The sequence below is a fragment of the Rhinopithecus roxellana genome, chromosome 7 (assembly GCF_007565055.1).
Source record: "Rhinopithecus roxellana isolate Shanxi Qingling chromosome 7, ASM756505v1, whole genome shotgun sequence".
NCBI classification, from domain to species: Eukaryota; Metazoa; Chordata; class Mammalia; order Primates; family Cercopithecidae; genus Rhinopithecus; species Rhinopithecus roxellana.
In genome coordinates this window covers 20,495,356-20,509,307 of record NC_044555.1, presented here as the reverse complement: position 1 = coordinate 20,509,307, position 13,952 = coordinate 20,495,356, and the positions used below count along the sequence as shown (strand labels likewise).

At 41.1% G+C, this 13,952-nt stretch overlaps 1 pseudogene; it reads right to left on the bottom strand.

The window, feature by feature from the left end:
• Positions 1–9,634: 9,634 nt before the first annotated feature.
• Positions 9,635–10,871, bottom strand: LOC104664793 (annotated as a pseudogene).
• Positions 10,872–13,952: the final 3,081 nt, after the last annotated feature.

Below are 13,952 nucleotides of genomic sequence, written 5' to 3'. Positions count from 1 at the left end.
ATGTTCTTCCATTTGTTTGTGTCCTCTTTGATTTCACTGAGCAGTGGTTTGTAGTTCTCCTTGAAGAGGTCCTTTACATCCCTTGTAAGTTGGATTCCTGGGTATATTATTCTCTTTGAAGCAATTGTGAATGGAAATTCATTCATGATTTGGCTCTCTGTTTGTCTGTTACTGGTGTGTAAGAATGCTTGTGATTTTTGCACATTAATTTTGTATCCTGAGACTTTGCTGAAGTTTCTTATCAGCTTAAGGAAATTTTGGGCTGAGTAGATGGGTTTTCTAAGTATACAATCATGTCATCTGCAAACAGGGACAATTTGACTTCTTATTTTCCTAACTGGATACCCTTGATTTCTTTCTCTTGCCTGATTGCCCTAGCCAGAACTTCCAACACTATGTTGAATAGGAGTGGTGAGAGAGGGCATCCCTGTCTTGTGCCAGTTTTCAAAGGGAATTTTTCCAGTTTTTGCCCATTCAGTATGATATTAGCTGTGGGTTTGTCATAAATAGCTCTTATTATTTTGAGGTACGTTCCATCAATACCGAATTTATTGAGCGTTTTTAGCATGAAGGGCTGTTGAATTTTGTCAAAAGCCTTTTCTGCATCTATTGAGATAATCATGTGATTCTTGTCTTTGGTTCTGTTTATATGCTGGATTACATTTATTGATTTGCGAATATTGAACCAGCCTTGCATCCCAGGGATGAAGCCCACTTGATCATGGTGGATAAGCTTTTGGATGTGCTGCTGAATCTGGTTTGCCAGTATTTTATTGAGGATTTTTGCATCGATGTTCATCAGGGATATTGGTCTAAAATTCTCTTTTTTTGTTGTGTCTCTGCCAGGCTTTGGTATCAGGATGATGTTGGCCTCATAAAATGAGTTAAGGAGGATTCCCTCTTTTTCTATTGATTGGAACAGTTTCAGAAGGAATGGTACCAGCTCCTCCTTGTACCTCTGGTAGAATTCAGCTGTGAATCCATCTGGTCCTGGACTTTTTTTGGTGGGTAGGCTATTAAGTATTGCCTCAATTTCAGAGCCTGCTATTGGTCTATTCAGGGATTCAACTTCTTCCTGGTTTAGTCTTGGGAGAGTGTAAGTGTCCAGGAAATTATCCATTTCTTCTAGATTTTCTAGTTGATTTGCATAGAGGTGTTTATAGTATTCTCTGATGGTAGTTTGTATTTCTGTGGGGTCGGTGGTGATATCCCCTTTATCATTTTTTATTGCATCTATTTGATTCCTCTCTCTTTTCTTCTTTATTAGCCTTGCTAGCAGTCTGTCAATTTTGTTGATCTTTTCAAAAAACCAACTCCTGGATTCATTGATTTTTTGGAGGGTATTTTGTGTCTCTATCTCCTTCAGTTCTGCTCTGATCTTAGTTATTTCTTGCCTTCTGCTAGCTTTTGAATGTGTTTGGTCTTGCCTCTCTAGTTCTTTTAATTGTGATGTTAGAGTGTCAATTTTAGTTCTTTCCTGCTTTCTCTTGTGGGTATTTAGTGCTATAAATTTCCCTCTACACACTGCTTTAAATGTGTCCCAGAGATTCTGGTATGTTGTATCTTTGTTCTCATTGGTTTCATAGAATATCTTTATTTTTGCTTTCATTTCGTTATGTACCCAGTAGTCATTCAGGAGCAGGTTGTTCAGTTTCCATGTAGTTGAGCAGTTTTGATTGAGTTTCTTAGTCCTGACTTCTAGTTTGATTGCACTGTGGTCTGAGAGACAGTTTGTTATAATTTCTGTTCTTTTACATTTGCTGAGGAGTGCTTTACTTCCAATAATGTGGTCAATTTTGGAATAAGTGTGATGTGGTGCTGAGAAGAATGTATATTCTGTTGATTTGGGGTGGAGAGTTCTATAGATGTCTATTAGGTCCTCTTGGTGCAGGATGAGTTCAATTTCTGGATATCCTTGTTAATTTTCTGTCTCGTTGATCTGTCTAATGTTGACAGTGGAGTGTTGAAGTCTCCCATTATTATTGTATGGGAGTGCAAGTCTCTTTTAAGTCTCTGAGGACTTGCTTTATGAATCTGGGTGCTCCTGTATTGGGTGCATATATATTTAGGATAATTAGCTCTTCCTGTTGAATTGGTCCCTTTACCATTATGTAATGACCTTCTTTGTCTCTTTTGATCTTTGATGGTTTAAAGTCTGTTTTATCAGAGACTAGGATTGCAACCCCTGATTTTCTTTGTTCTCCATTTGCTTGGTAGATCTTCCCCCATCCCTTTATTTTGAGCCTATGTATGTCTCTGCATGTGAGATGGGTCTCCTGAATACAGCAGACTGATGGGTCTTGACTCTTTATCTAGTTTGCCAGTCTGTGTCTTTTAATTGGAGCATTTAGTCCATTTACATTTAAGGTTAATATTGTTATGTGTGAACTTGATCCTGCCATTAGGATATTAACTGGTTATTTTGCTCGTTAGTTGATGCAGTTTCTTCCTAGGCTCGATGGTCTTTACATTTTGGCATGTTTTTGCAATGGCTGGTACCGGTTGTTCCTTTCCATGTTTAGGGCTTCCTTCAGGGTCTCTTGTAAGGCAGGCCTGGTGGTGATAAAATCTCTAAGCATTTGATTGTCTGTAAAGGATTTTCTTTCTCCTTCACTGATGAAACTTAGTTTGGCTGGATATGAAATTCTGGGTTGAAAATTCTTTTCTTCAAGAACGTTGAATATTGGCCCCCACTCTCTTCTGGCTTGTAGAATTTCTGCCGAGAGATCTGCTGTTAGTCTGATGGCCTTCCCTTTGTGGGTAACCCGACCTTTCTCTCTGGCTGCCCTTAAGATTTTTTCCTTCATTTCAACTTTGGTGAATCTGGCAATTATGTGTCTTGGAATTGCTCTTCTCGAGGAGTATCTTTGTTGTGTTCTCTGTATTTCCTGAATTTGAATGTTGGCCTGCCCTACTAGGTTGGGGAATTTCTCCTGGATGATATCGTGAAGAGTGTTTTCCACCTTGGTTCCATTTTCCCCCTCACTTTCAGGCACCCCAATCAGACATAGATTTGGTCTTTTTACATAATCCCATACTTCTTGCAGGCTTTGTTCATTTCTTTTTCTTCTTTTTTCTTTTGGTTTCTCTTCTCGCTTCATTTCATTCATTTGATCCTCAATCGCTGATACTCTTTCTTCCAGTTGATTGAGTCGGTTACTGAAGCTTGTGCATTTGTCACGTATTTCTCGTGTCATGGTTTTCATCTCTGTCATTTCGTTTATTACCTTCTCTGCATCAATTAGTCTAGCTGTCAATTCTTCCACTCTTTTTTCAAGATTTTTAGTTTCTTTGCGCTGGGTACGTAATTCCTCCTTTAGCTCTGAGAAGTTTGATGGACTGAAGCCTTCTTCTCTCATCTCGTCAAAGTCATTCTCCGTCCAGCTTTGATCCGTTGCTGGCGATGAGCTGTGCTCCTTTGCAGGGGGAGATGCTCTCTTATTTTTTGAATTTCCAGCTTTTCTACCATGCTTTTTCCCCATCTTTGTTGTTTTATCTGCCTCTGGTGTTTGATGTTGGTGACGTACTGATGGGGTTTTGGTGTAGGTGTCCTTCCTGTTTGATAGTTTTCCTTCTAACAGTCAGAACCCTCAGCTGTAGGTCTGTTGGAGATTGCTTGAGTTCTACTCCAGACCCTGTTTGCCTGGGCATCAGCAGCAGAGGCTGCAGAAGATAGAATATTGCTGAACAGCGAGTGTACCTGTCTGATTCTTACTTTGGAAGCTTCCTGTCAGTGGTGTACTCCACCGTGTGAGGTGTGGGGTTTCAGTCTGCCCCTAGTGGGGGATGTCGCCCAATTAGGCTACTCAGGTGTCAGAGACCCACTTGAGCAGGCAGTCTGTCCGTTCTCAGATCTCAGCCTCCATGTTGGGAGATCCCCTGCTCTCTTCAAGGCTGTCAGACAGAGTCGTTTGCGTCTGCGGAGGTTTCTGCTGTTGTTGTTGTTGTTGTTGTTGTTTAGCTATGCCCTGTCCTCAGAGGTGGAGTCTACAGAGACAGGCAGGGTACCTTGAGCTGCTGTGAGCTCCACCCAGTTTGATCTTCCCAGGGCTTTGCTTACCTACTTAAGCTTCAGCAATGGTGGGCGTTCCTTCCTCAGCCTCGGTTCTGCCTTGCAGTTAGATCGCAGACTGCTGTGCTAGCAATGAGGGAGGCTCTGTGGGCGTGGGACCCTCCCGGCCAGGTGTGGGATATAATCTCCTGGTGTGCCCGTTTGCTTAAAGTACAGTATTGGGGTGGGAGTTACCCGATTTTCCAGGTGTTATGTTCTCAGTTCCCCTGGCTAGGAAAAGGGATTTCCTTCCCCCTTGCGCTTCCCAGGTGAGGCGATGCCTTGCCCTGCTTCAGCTCTCGCTGGTTGGGCTGCAGCAGCTGACCAGCACTGATTGTCCAGCACTCCCTAGTGAGATGAACCCAGTACCTCAGTTGAAAATGCAGAAATCACCGGTCTTCTGTGTCGCTCGCACTGGGAGTTGGAGAATGGAGCTGTTCCTATTCGGCCATCTTGCTCTGCCTCTTTATTTTTATTCTTGTCCCTCTGACTGTGTATTTTCCAACAGCCTTCCTTCAAGCTCACTAATTCTTCTTTCTGCTTGATCATTATTGCTCTTAAGAGACTCTGATGCATTCTTCAGTATGTCAAGTGCATTTTTGAACTCTAATTTTTTGCTTGTTTTTCATTAGTTAATCTCTGTTAAATTTATCTGATAGAATTCTGAATACATTTTTGTGTTATATTGAATTTCACTGAGTCTCCTCAACACATTTATTTTGAATTCTCTGTCTGAACAGTCATATATATTTGTTTCTCCAGGATTTGTCCCTGGGGCCTTCTTCAGTTCCTTCAGTGAGGGCATGTTTTCCTGGATGGTCTTTATGTGTATGGATGTTCATCAGTGACTGCAAATTGAAGAGTTGAGTATTTATTGTAGTCTTTCCAGTCTGGGCTTCTTTGTACCAATACCTCTTGGGAAGACCTGCCAGGTATCTAAATGGACTTTGGTAGCGTGATATAAGTTTTTGGTCACTGCAGACATATCTGCATTAGTGGGCACCCCAGGTTCAGTAATGCAGTGGTTCTTGCAGACTCACAGAGGTAATGCCTTTCTGATCCTAGATAAGTTGTGGTTGAATTATCTGGATTACCTGACAGAGACTCCTGTTCTGTTCCCTTGCTTTCTTCCAAACAGAGTCTCTCTCTCCATGGACAACTGTCTTGGGCTGGTAGAGGAATGACACATGCATCTGTGTGGCTACCATCATTGCACCTGTGCTGGGACAGACCTGAAGCCAGCAAAGCACTTTGTCTCACCCAAGGCCTCCATAACGACTACCTAGCTAATGCTTATGTTTTCCTAACGCCCTAGGGCTCTACAATTAGCAGATGGTGAAGTCAGACAGGTGAGTTTCTCGAGGTCTGGGCCGGGTCTAGACATGCCATCTGGGAACCCGGTACTGGAGTCAAAAACCTTAGAGATCTAACTGGTGCTGTTTTATACTGCAGCTAAGCTGGCACTCAAGCCACAAGACAATGTCCTTCACACTCTTGCCTCCTTCTTTCACAGTCAGACGAGTCTCTCTGCATGCTACCACCACCAACAGCCCATGGGGAGTGCTGTAGGCTAACACTGATGTTCACTTAAGGCCCAAATATTCTTCGGTCAGCCTGTGGTGAATGCTGCCAGGACCGAGACACAAACTTCGTATCAGTGGGCTGCCCTCTCCCTCTGAGCCAGAGCAGGTCCAAAATAGGCAGTGTTTTGCAATTCTAATTGTAAAGACATGTCACCTCCCTGGTTATCTCTACTCTTAGGTATTTTATTCTTTTGCGAGTATTGTGAATGCGATTGAGTTCTTGATTTGGTTCTCAGCTTGAACACTATTTGTGTATAGAAATCCCATTAATTTTTGTACATTGATTTTGTATCCTGAAACATTACTGAAGTTGTTAATAAGGTCTATGAGCTTTTCGCAGATACTATGATGTTTTCTAGCTATAGAATCATAACATCTGTGAAGAGAAATAGTTTAACTTCCTCTCTTGCTATTTGGAGTCCATTTATTTATTTCCCTTGCTTGATTTTTCAGGCTAGCACTTCCAGTATTATGTTGAATAGAAGTGGTGAGAGTGGACATTCTTGTTTTATTACAGTTCTTAGGGGGAAGGGGTCCAGCAATTGCCTATTCAGTATGATGTTGGCTGTGGGTTTGTCAGAGATGGCTCTTGTTACTTTGAGGTATGTTTCTTCCATGCGTAGCTTGTTGAGGGTTCTTAACATGAAGGAATACTGAATTTTATTAAAAGTTTTTTCTTCACCTATTGTCATCACTATGTGGTTTTTTAGTTCTGTTTATGTGATGATCACATGTATTGATTTGTATATGTTGAACCAAGCTTGCATGTCAGGAATAAAGCCTACTTGATCATGGTAGACCAGCTTTCTGATGTGCTGCTTAATTTGATTTTCCAGTATTTTGTTGAGGATTTTTGTGTCTATGTTAATCAGGGATATTGGCCTGGAGTTTTCTTTCATTGTTGTTGTGTCAGATGTTGGTATCAGAAAGATGCTGGCCTCATAGAATGAATTAGGGAGAAGTCCTCCTCAATTTTTTGGAATAGTTTCAGTACGATTGGTACCAGGTCTTCTTAATATGTCTGGTAGAATTTGGCTGTGAATCCTTCCAGTGCAAGGCTTTTTCTGGTTGGTAGGTATTTTTTATTAGTGATTCAATTTTGGAAGTCATTATTTGTCTGTTCAGGGTTTCAGTTTCTTCTTGGTTCAATCTTGAGAAGTTGTGTATTTCCAGGAATTCACCCATATGTTCTATGTTTTCAAATTTGTGTACATAGAAGTGTTTGTAATAGTCTCTGGTGGTTTTTATGTATTTCTGTGGGGTTGTGGTAATGTCATCTTTGTCATTTCTGATTATGTTCATGTGGATCTTTCCTCTGTTTTTTATTTATTAGTCTATTTAGCAGTCTATCAATCTTATTTATTCTCTCAAGAAACCAACTTTTGGTTTCATCGATGTTTTGTATACATTTTGTGTGTGTGTGTGACAGGATCTCACTCTGTCACCCAGGCTGGAGTGCAGTGGCACAATCTTGGCTCACTGCAAACTTCACCTCCCAGGCTCCACCAATTCTTCCACTTCAGTCTCCCAAGTAGCTCAAGCTACAGGCACTCACCATCACATTCAGTTAATTTTTGCATTTTTTTAATACAGGTGAAGTTTCACCATGTTGCTCAGGCTGGAATCAAACCCCTGGGCTCAAGTGATACACTTGCCTTTGCCTCCCAAAGTGCTGGGAATACAGGTGTCACCTTGTATGAATTTTTGTATCTCAATTTCATTCAATTTAGTGATGATTTTTGTTATTTTTCTTTGGCTACTTTTGAGGTTGGTTTGCTTTTTTTTCCCTCTAGTTCCTCTAGGTGTGATGTTAGTTTGTTAACTTTAGATCTAACTTCTTGATGTGGGTGTTTAGTGCTATAAACTTTCTTCTTATCTCTGTTTTAGAGGTGTCCCAGAAATTATGGTACGTTGTATCCCTGGTTTCATTAGTTTCAAATGATTTCTTGATTTCTGCTTCATTTACATTGTTTACCCAAAGGTCATTTGAGAGCAGGTTGTTTAATTTCCATGTAATTTTATGAGTTTTGAGAGACCTTCTTTGTAATGATTTCTATTTTTGTTGCATTGTGATCTAAAAGTGTAGATGGAATAATTTTGATGATTTTAAAAGACACATGTACACGTATGTTTATTGAGACACTATTCACAATAGCAAAGACTTGGAATCAACCCAAATGTCCATCTGTGACAGACTGGATTAAGAAAATGTGGCACATATACACCATGAAATACTATGCAGCCATAAAAAAGGATGAGTTTGCGTCCTTTGTAGGGACATGGATGCAGCTGGAAACCATCATTCTTAGCAAACTATCACAAGAACAGAAAACCAAACACCGCATGTTCTCACTCATAGGTGGGAACTGAACAATGAGATCACTTGGACTCGGGAAGGGGAACATCACGCACTGGGGCCTATCATGGGGAGGGGGGAGGGGGGAGGGGGGAGGAGGGAGGGATTGCATTGGGGAGTTATACATGATATAAATGATGAATTGATGGGTGCTGACGAGTTGATGGGTGCAGCACACCAACATGGCATAAGTATACATATGTAACAAACCTGCACGTTATGCACATGTACCCTAGAACTTAAAGTATAATAAAAAAAAATATATTGTTGAGAATTGTCCTATGGCCAAGCGCATGGTCGATATTAGAGTATGTGTCATGTGCAGATGACACGAATATATACCTTGTTATGGGTGGAGTATCCTGTAAATGTCTTTTAGGTACTTTTGAACAGGCATCCAGATAAAAATATCTTTGTTAGTTTTCTGCCTTTATGATATGTTTAACAATGTTTGTGGTGTGTTGAAGCCTTTCACTATAATTGTGTGGTTATCTTGATCTCTTCATATGTGTCCAAGAACTTGTTTTATGTGTCTGGGTGCTCCGGTGTTGAAAGAATATATATTTAGAACTGCTTTTTTTTTTTTTTTTTTATTTTTTGAGGGGGAGTGTCTACAGTTATTGTATTGTAACAGAGAAACCAGGCTGCAATAAGTCTGTATGATTAGAGCAGATGGTGGCTCTTTACAAAGTGTGAATTTTGATCCCAGCTGGCAGCACATAAAGCCTAGAATATCCTATTTCCTGGTATTGCCCTGTGCCACCTGACTCATGATGTGAAATGAGTGACTGCACAACTACATCCAACAAAGGGAGTAGGTCCAACTGGGCAGATACAACATCTCAACAGAAGACAAATATACAATCATTGAGGAGGATGCTGAGATAAAGTACAGTTACCTACTCTCCACTATTCTTTGCTGAGAAAGGTGATGGTAAGGCATCAGCAGAAAATTATGTTATTTTTAAATAAATCCCAACAGGATGGGCTTCATGATCAATCAAGCAGTAGAATGGGATGAAAAGCTACATTAGTCAAAAATCTTTGTCCATAAGGAAAAAAACAATGACAAGGGAGAAGAGAGAGCCTTCTCTTTTTCTTAAATAAGACAGAAAACAACATGTTTTTTTTTTTCCTTGCTGTAGTGTCAGCAGACTCATTGGTTTTCAAAAAATGCAATATGGTCTGTTGTTAAGGTTGCTCCATCATGGGAGGACAGACACAATGCTGACTGTTCATGATAGAAGCAGGTCTTCTCTCAAAGCCTCCAATGTGTGCTGTTTCTCATGAGAAACCCAACACTGTATTACACTTCAGTTAAAGTTTCTGAAATATTGCAATGGTATAACTGACAGGTTTTTTTGGTGTGATGACTTTCTTGCATGTATAAACTCTTTGAGAAAAGTTGGGAGATAAAAGTACAGGGGAGAGTTTGGTTTAAAGCCACAATGTTCCAGACACCAACTATGGATGCCTCGGCCCTATGTCACTACATGTTCTTTTCTGAGAAACATTCAATTGCTGAGTGTTGTTAAACAATGCGGCTGAAAGAAATGATCTACTCACCACCACCCACCCTCTGTCATCCTCTGTGTGAATTTCCCAATAGGAGAGACTGAAGACAGAAAGGTTGTTTCTGTTTCCTTGCACCAGTGCTATTACTTGGTGAGCTGGTGAATGGCATGGGCACAGTAGCCCATGTTGAAGGTGACCCCTGCCACAGAGATGTGGCTGTCCTCTGTCATGTAGATGGAAAACTCATTGGTCAACTGCTCTACCTGATCAGGCTTTAGCCCTGTGAAACAAAACATGCCAATTTGGTCAGTTATGTGTTGCCCAATGTGGGCAGAACCCTCCTTCTTGAGGTTGGAGACCAGCTGAGTCTGCAGGCTAATGATGTGGCTGGCCATGCTTTTTACTTCTTGCAACCATTGTTTTTGCAAATTTGGGTGTTAAGAATGTTAGAAGCAATCTGGGCTCCACTGAGGGGAGGATTACAATACATGGGATGGATCAAGATCTTCAACTGCTGACTCTACATTTTTGGCTTCATCTGCATCTATGCAAACCACAGTGAAGGCTCCCACACACTCGATGGATAACTCCATGTTCTTGGCATATGATTGGCAGAGACAAAAATTAATGCTGTTTGATGAAGTGGCGCACAGCCCAGCCATCCTTGTTACAATCACAACTAGCAAAGCCTTGCTAGGCCATGTCAAAGAATGCAAAGAGATTATTTTTCTTCACCACTGTTGCTATTTCCTTCCACTGCTCTAGACGAGGTTCCACTATGATGGGATAATGGGCACAGGCATGCAGAAAAACATTTTGCTGTGGCATTTTTGAAATGTCCTCCATATGACCTGTGAAGTCAAAACACCAAGTCTTGGGGTCATAGTAACAATAAATTTGTAGCTGCATGCCAGCATCCCTGGAGATGGGTGTGTGATTTCCCCAGGATGGTTTGGACATCCCAGCTGAGTTTAAAAATTCTTTGCAGAAAATTGGCTCTGATCCTTAAGGTCCCAGTTCCAGAAATGGTATGCACAGTGAATAACTGGCCACTTTTCAACACTTCACTATTCTCACCCAGGGCTAGATCTGCAGATGCCGTGCAAAATTCAGCCAGTCCTCCAATGGGCAAGTATTCCTCGTCCAAATTTTTTGTGGCAATCTGGGCCTCTTCCTTGTTGACATTAAGCAGCATGTAAGGCTTTCCATTATCATCCTAGTAGGCACAAACTCCCAGATTCATCTTTTTGCTATTGGTGTCCATCTTAAAGGCTTCAGTGACTCCCAGAATGGGATCTGGAAGTCCCATCTCCACACAGGTCCACCAGGACCTGGCTCTGGCAGAGGCCATGGTGGTGAGTCCTGGGTGGAAGGCAGTGGGGATCCTGGAGAGGACATGGCTGGAGTGCAGCAGGGCCACACTGGACAGTAGGAGGGCAGTGGGCAGCCACAGGACAGAGTGGAGGGAGAGTGGGCCATATTTAGAATTGTTAAGTCTTGTTGAATTGAATGAATTGAACCTATATCATCATGTATTGCTTTTTTTTAAATCATTGTTGGTTTAAAGTCTATTTGGTCTGAAATAAGAATAACAGCCCCTACTCTCTTTTGCTTTCTGTTTTCCTGAGACACCTATCTCCATTCCTTTACATTGAACTATGGGTGTCATTTCAGATGAGATGGGTCTCTTGGAGACAGCATACAGTTGTGTCTAGCTTCTTTATCCAGCTTGATACGCTGTGCCTTTTAAGTTGGGCATTAAGTCAGTGTAATTTCAAGGTTAATCTGATATGTGAGAAACTGGTCCTGTTACCAGGTTGTTAACTGGTTGTTATGTAGACTTGATTGTATAATTTCTTTATAGTGTCATTGGGATATGCACTTAAGTGTGATTTTGTGGTGCCATATACTGGAATTTCATTTCCATGTTTAGCACTCCCTTAAGGGCTACCTCTTCTTCTTCTTTTCTCCTTTTCCTTCTCCTTCTCCTCCTTCTTCTCCTCCTCCTCCTTCTTCTTTCCTCGTCCTCCTCTTCCTCTTCCTCTTCTTTTTCCCTTTTTTTTTTTTTGACAGAGTTTCACTCTTGTTGTCCAGGCAGGAGTGAAATGGCATGCTCTTGGCTCACCACAACCTCTGCCCTTTGGCTTCAAGTGATTCTCCTGCCTCAGCCTCCCCAGTAGCTGGGATTACAGGCATGCATCACCACGACTGGCTAATTTTGTATTTTTAGTAGAGAAGAGGTTTCTCCATGTTGGTCAGGCTGGTCTCGAACTCCTGACCTCAGGTGATTCACCCATCTCAGCCTCCCAAAGTGATGGAATTATAGGCATGAGCCACCACACCCAGTCAAGGACCTCTTTGAAGGCAGGTTTTGTGATACTGAATTCTCCTATCACTTGCTTGTATGAAAAGAATCTTGTTTCTCCATTTTTGAAACTTAGTTTGGTGGGGTATGAGATTCTTGGTTGAAATTTCTTTTCTTTAGTGATGCTGATTATAGGCTTCCAATGTCTCTGGCTTGCAAGTCTCTGCTGAAAGACTCACTTAAGTTAGCTTGATGGGGTTCCCTTTGTACATAACCTGCTCCTTCTTTCTAGTTGCCTTTGTGATTTTTTTTTTCTTTCTTGTTAACTGGAGCATCTGATGACTATGTGTCTTGGGAATGGTCACCTCCTATAGTAATTTGCAAAAGTTTTTTTGTTTTGTTTTGTTTTTTTTCATTTCCTAAATTTGCATTTCAATCTCTCCAATGAAGTTGGAAAAAATTTCATGGACTGTATCCTCAAATATGTTTTCCAAGTTACTTGCTCTGTTTCCATCTCTTTCAAGAATGCAATGTGTCATAGGTTTTGTCTCTTTACATAATCCCATATTTCTTGGAGGTTTCATTCATTTTTATTCTTTTTTTATTCTGACTGCATTGATTTCAGGAGCAGTCTTTCAGCTCTGAGATTCTTTGCTCGGCTGGTCTGTTTTATTATTAGTGCTTCCGATTGCATTCTAAAATTTCTATAGTGAGTTCTTTATTTCCTAAAATTGTTTGGTTCTTTCTTAAAATAGCTACATCATCTTTCAACTCCTGGACCATTTTACTGTGTTCCTAAGAATGGGTTTCAACCGTCTCCTGTATCTTGATGAGCTTCTTTGCCATCCAGATTCTGAATTGTATGTCTGTCATTTCAGCCATTTAAGTCTGGTTAAGAACCATTGCTGGAAAGCTAGTATAGTCGTTTGGAGGTAAGAAGACACTCTGGCTTTTAGAGTTGCCAGAATTCTAGCACTGGTTCTTTATCATCTGTATGGCCTGATTTTTTTTTTAATCTTCAAAGTTGCTGTGTTTTGGATGTGGTTTTTTATTTGTATATTCTTCCATGCTCTTGAGGGTTTCAATGTGGCATAATTTGGTTTTAGTCTATTGGCTTCATTTCTAGATGCTTTCATGGAGCCAAGGCTTAGCTCAGCACTTTTGGACTACATACTCTTACCCTGAGGGACTGGGACCTGGCCTATGGCTTTGTTCTCTGCTTCCTTGAGATTAAGCACCATCTGCACTGGTGGGACCAGGGTTTCCCAGTCCTGCAGCAACAACAGCCTGATGGGGTCTGTCGGAAAAAGAGCTCTGGCAGGGCAGTGGTGATCCCCCTTGCAAATGTGCATCAGTAGGGTGGCAGGGATCCTCACAAATGTGCATGTCAGTGGGGCGGTGGTGGGTCTGCACACGTGTGTGCCTGCAGGCCTGCCTGTATGCATGCACCAGAAGGGACAGTGGTGGGTCTGCCCAAACCATCTCTCTTCTATGATTATATTTAATCATATTTTCTTAGAGTTGACAAGAACCTTAACTATTCTTACTCTCCAATTAGTGCTTAAATACTCTCTATAATATTTGTAACAAGTAATTCATTTGTTGTTGCAAGATGTTCTAGACTACTTTCAGTAACTTTTGGTGATTCCATTTCTGTTCTCTCTATCCCACCAGGTAGGGCATTCTGATAGAATGAAGTGTATCTCCGTGCATTTATAACAGTAAAAATATGCTTAACCAGGAATTTAAAAATTGAAAAGGCCCATTTATTTGGGTACAGGAAACAAAAAGAAAATAAAATAGCAAAAATTACGCATCCCCCATTTTCTCATTTCTGATTCCAAAGAGAGATTCTCACAGCCTGAGAGTCCTTCTTCAGATAAAATATGACTGATTAAACGTATAAAACCTCCTGTAGCAGGCTTTGGTTGATGCTGCAACAGTGTCTCACTCCCCCACTGCCCAATCCAGTTTATATTACCTTAACTTCTTATAAAGGAAATAATGAGGAAGTTAAGCTGAGTCTCATAGGTATAAGACAGTCCTATTCCGTGGCTGGTATTCAAAGTTCCTTCTATTCATACTGCATGTCTGTTCATGAGAATAAGAGTCAGATCTTAGCTGATCTTTTTCTCTTACATC